The sequence below is a fragment of the Solanum dulcamara genome, chromosome 5, assembly GCF_947179165.1.
Source record: "Solanum dulcamara chromosome 5, daSolDulc1.2, whole genome shotgun sequence".
Taxonomy (NCBI): Eukaryota; Viridiplantae; Streptophyta; class Magnoliopsida; order Solanales; family Solanaceae; genus Solanum; species Solanum dulcamara.
Genome location: NC_077241.1, coordinates 42,146,099 through 42,151,606, shown reverse-complemented (window position 1 = coordinate 42,151,606; position 5,508 = coordinate 42,146,099). Strand labels below are relative to the sequence as shown.

Genomic DNA, 5,508 nt, shown 5'->3' with positions numbered 1-5,508 from the left:
ACTTGCAAAATTTATAAAAAGTTTAACGTAAGACACATTAATCATAATCTAGTGAAATAAGGCACATTAGAAATATTTAAAGGTATAAAATTTTGCCATTTAAAAAATTCATTTGATTTCAATTCAACCAAATAAGTATTCCAATTTATGGCGGACCAACTTTTCAAAATATTGCAAGAAAATACCTTACAAGATTTCTATGTATCATTCCATACCACTACAGCCTACATTATAAACTATTACCAACTTATGAGTACCAAAATTAACTAGTTCATGCTTCATACAAACATTCTAAATCAACATTACATTTAGTACATTACAAGACTTGAGTGGACACATCCCAAAATAATGAAACTTGTCACCAAATTTAAGTTACAAATCATAATGTTTTGATCAAACTGACCTTCAAAATTACATATAAATGCACAACCCATGGATCATATACATGTCCTAAGACTACTATAAAATATAAATGCCTATATGTAAATCTGATCTTCCTTAAAGTTTTCAAAAACTTTCTACGATAGAAACAACTATTGCTAAGCGTAAAGCTTAGTGGCATAAAAACTACAAGTTTGAAACCTTTAAAAGATACCAACACGATAATATAAAATGACAAGAAGGTAAATAAGGTACCAACATAGACTTTCAAATAAACTAGCATGTAACAAGATTACAAGTATAAGTTTATACACAAACCTAGGCTTTTTAACACATAAATAGCCCAATCACAGTTCAAATCCTAGATCAATAAGTGCGTCAATTTCCTCAAACAAATTCCTTTAGCTCGTACAAAAATATTGTAAGACTCCGGGAGTTGGAAAGTCAGAAAATGAGGTATTGAAGGAAGTCTTCAGAAAATTTACACAGAGGCTGACCACGAGACCCTTCACGGGCTATGGCCCATGGAGAGTTTCACAAACTGTGAAGCCTCCCGTGAACTCAACCCCCAAGACTTTTGAGTTAGGGGGAGGACCACAAGAGGGACCATGACCCGTGGTGAGCTCCACGACCGTGGTGGCCTCCTGGACATCACCCCTTCAGACCCAAAATAGAATCCCTCACCACGACCACCACCACGGGCTATGGCGGGCTTCACGGGCCATGGTGAGCCTTTCGTGAAGGTGTCCGATTCAGTTTAAGTTAGGGGTATTTTGGTCTTTTCCCTCTGATCTCTTTAGCTAATATGGACCATTTTGGGAGTTTATTCTGTCCTATTAACTACCCTAATACCTCCTAACCCTCTCATTCTCACCCAAACATTCCAAACCCAAAGTCCTCTCTCTAAAGCTTTCTCTCAAGAGTTTCTTCCTCCTCAAGCAATTCAAAGAGAAATTCAAGAGCAATTTAGGGCTTCTAAGATCTAAGGTATGTGGGAATTTATCCATGGGCCCTTTCACCCGTACAGTCCCAAGGTTCTTCTTAAATTCTCTTATGAATTCTTCTTCTAAAAGCCCAAGTATCATGAATTTGCATTGGGTCTTCTTACTTCTGATTATTGATTAAATCATGCGAATTCACATCATATTGCATGATATCAAGTTGAATTTTAATGATCCATGTTATATGCTATTTCAAGTACCTTTTCAAGAAACTATGATCATAATTTTCAAGTGAATTGAATGAAAGCCTTATGAATGATTACTAAGCTTTATGAATGACTCATGAAAAATTATGAATAATGTTTCAATAAGGTTTTAAGCAAGAAGTTATAGTGTGATAAGGTGATTCTCACACAATCACACTACCACATAAATAACTTTTAGAGGCAATAAATAAATTGTTGCTAAAATGCTCCCTACATTCGAGTATTACCAGCATTTGGCATTTAACGGGAAAAAATAATTAATTACTGGCAATTTAAAGTTAATTCAGCTATATAATTTTCACTGAATATATTCTCCCTATAATTTATTTCCTTGTAAAATTCCTCCAACGCCAAAGTTACCCCACACAAATTAGGGCAAACCTCTCTTTCTCATCGTCCATGGTGTGGATTTGCATCTCTCGATCGTATCAGGTAATCTATGTACTCTCCTTGTCTCTCTTCCTTCTAGATCCCCCTCTCTCACTCTCTGTCTTCTCCATTTGATTTTGCAGATCCATCTCTCTCCTATTGCCTCTCCCCTTCTTATATTGATGTAGGTTCATGCACTCTCTCTTTCACTTTTTTCGTCACCTAATTTGATTAATTATATGTATGGAGATGTGTAATGATACTAGCATTATTGATTTCTTCTCGATTTAGTTTGTTGTGAAGAACAATTTTTTCCATCAAAATATGCAAATTTTGAGTATTTGCAACGTTATTAGTTGCTATAGAGAAAATTTAATGGATTTGCTTTGTATTACAGACGGCGAAGGTGTTTCTAAAGCAGCTACGTGTTTTTTTGAGGTGAGTGTGACGATCGATGCTATATATTTTTTCTTTTCAAGTCAGTGAGTTAGAGATATACGAATTAGATGTATGTTCTTTCCTTTCTTATTTTTGCGTGATGTAGTGGATCCATATATTGAATGTTAACTAGTCTGGGATTAAGAAATGGTTGATTGATCAATGAACATTAGGTTTAAGCCTAAAGAATGTGCATACCTGCTGCAAAAGGTCAAAACCTCACATGGATTATGTTCTTGCAATGTAGTTGGCATTTGGTAAATCTCTCTATTAAGAAGTGTTAGTTTTTGCTGTATAGTTTGCATCTGGTAATTCATTCTATTAAGAATTTATGTTTTTTGCAATGTAATTGTCATTTTGTAATCTTTCTATTAAGAAGTTATTTTATTAATTAGGGTGCTCTAATCTGTTGAAAATGTGTTTAATTTAATTCGTTATTGTTGTTCTTTCATTGTGCTTTTTCATTTCTCACTAATTAATTATATTGTTAGAAGTTATACATTTACCATTTTTCAGAATTATGCAAGCAATCTGCTGTTTGATTGTATCTTTACACATATGGACAGTAAAATAATGTGCATGAAGCTACCAAGAAATAGCTCTTCTATTGTGATCATAATTTACCATTCGTTAATCTCACTGTGTTCTAATATGACAATGTCATTTGCTTGCTCTGTTAATGACCTCAATAGCAGTTACTCCTTTCTCCTTTAGTATATATGTATAGTTGATTATCCTTTGTCGTTCTATATTCCTTATTTGAAGAATATTTTGATGATCTTAACATTTCATGCTTATTCTCCAGCTACTTCTCTTTCAGAATTATAAGACATTTTATGTCTATGTCCATTTACCTCTGTTTTTATTTTTGCCATTCACATTAGGAATCTAATTTTTACGAACGTACAAATTAATATGTTTTGAAGAAAATAAAATAAGAGATAGTTTATAAGGCCACAGGGTCATTTCATATGTTTGAACTCATCTATTGTCCATAACAACAATATAATACTAGATAAGCTTTAAGTTTAACTACTAGCATTGAATTTTTCAATAATGCAGATAGCCTTGTACCAAAACTATATGCAAGTGCCTAATTCTTACTCTCTGCTTCACCTTAATCCTGATGTATGTTATCTATAACTTGGAACGATCTTTTCTTCTTTACAGTCCTCTTGCATATAGTATTTGCTTATGATGAGTGGCAGCGTCGACACACTATTCCCAAAATAGTCACATGTTTTTTTTTTGAAATTCATCTGGATTTTTATCAAGTGTGTGTGACCATTTTTACCCTTGTCATACGTCTAATTGTTTAACCTAGAAATCTTGATTTGCTATCTATTATTTGATCACTTTTACCTCAAACTATCTCGTATTAGTTCCTGGATGTTTGGTTTGTGCTACCGTGCTGAAATCTAATGCTTGTACATTGTTGGCGAAGTGATTGCACTGATTCTCGTGGTAATATGCTTGTTATAGGTCGTGGTGATAAATGAAGTTAGATTTCTCATGGCAGTGAATTAGGAGGTATTCATCCAAAGGATAATCAACAGATCTAAGCAAAGATCACAAACTGCCAAATTTTCAAAATATTCTTTGTCGATGATTTTTTGAGAAATCAAAATGATTCTTGAGAAGCATCCGAAAGAGTGGAAAGACCAGGTGTTAGAGGATAGTGCAAAAATATATTTTTTAATTTATTTACTTGAGTATTTTGTTAGTTGTGTTTTCTGAGTTTCTTGTCACACGCTAGCCAGTAGAGTTATTACTGCACTACAGTTTTGTAATGTTCTCTTTGGTGATTAAAAAAAAAAAGCTACCAATAAAAGAATTTGTTTCTCTTATGATTTTTATTTTTGATGCTATAAAAGTGTAGTTAAATATGTTGTCTATTGCATCTTTGCCGGCAATGACACCAGCCACAAAATATGTTTTGATATAACAATTTTAAGTAGATTTTACTGGCAATAATTATTTCCTCTAAATAAATGCCGCTAGAGGTATATAATTTTAGCGGCAATATTATAGGTCTTTACCGACACTCTAAATAAATGTCGTTAAAAGCTTTAGCGACACTGGATGTAATGATAATAGATCAATTGCCGCTAAAAGTTTTTGTGGCCATAAATATTGTCGCTAAAAGAAAAATTAAATGCCACTGAAAGTCTCTTTTGGTATAGTGTCATGTTAAAGAGGTGAAAGGACATTCTCATTTTCATAACATACTTGTAATGTGAGAATTTGCCCTTTCATCATTACAATCATATTTGCATAATTCATATTGTTAGGCCTTAGGCCGCCTTACTTCATAACTTGCATGAAAAATCATAGTTTGTGACATACTTATAATTCATGATCATAATGAAAATGCATAGTCATAATTCATACTTTGAAAATTCATAACCATAGCTTGTACTTGAAATTAGGGTATGACATGAATGCATGATCAATTTACTTGAAAATCATGAAATTAACTTGAAGATATGAATGATCATAAACTTTATATCAACCCATGCATAATTCATATAGATAATATCATTTAGAAGTATAAATAAAAATACTCATAATTTACATCATGAACCCTAGAAATTAAAATAGGAGAATTTATGGAAAAACTCTTCAATTTAATTCAATAACCATTAATTTATATCAAAATATACTCGTGATCATACTTTAAATCAAAATTCATGCAATTGGAATAGAGATCACAAAACCCATAAAGTACCATACTTTAATTTGATAGAAAACCTTGATAAATTAATTGAGATTCATGGATGAAAGGATCCATGAATTAATACCCACATACCTTGAGTGAGAACACCAATTAATTTGGAAGAATTTGAGAATTTTGATGGAGAAATTGAGTGAATTTGCTTGAAGTTTTCAATGGAAACCCTTGAGAGCTTTTTTTGTAGAGAGAGAAATATTTGATAGATAAATTGTAGAAGAATAAATAGAATTAGAGGTTTAGGTTAATTTATAGAGTTGAATTAGGTCCTAAAAACGTCTAGGTTCATTAACTAATAATTTGGGAAAAGTCTAAAACGCTCCTTAAAAAAACTCAATTCAGCCACAAATGCTTCCCAGGTCCGCGATGCGGTCCTATCGCG

At 32.7% G+C, this 5,508-nt stretch overlaps 1 long non-coding RNA gene across 1 annotated transcript; it reads left to right on the top strand.

Moving 5' to 3' along the window:
- Nucleotides 1–1,875: 1,875 nt before the first annotated feature.
- LOC129888286 (uncharacterized) lies at nucleotides 1,876–4,242 on the top strand. Its single transcript, XR_008766614.1, has 4 exons — nucleotides 1,876–2,020; nucleotides 2,101–2,141; nucleotides 2,355–2,395; nucleotides 3,878–4,242. It is a non-coding gene; the product is annotated as an uncharacterized LOC129888286 (long non-coding RNA).
- Nucleotides 4,243–5,508: the final 1,266 nt, after the last annotated feature.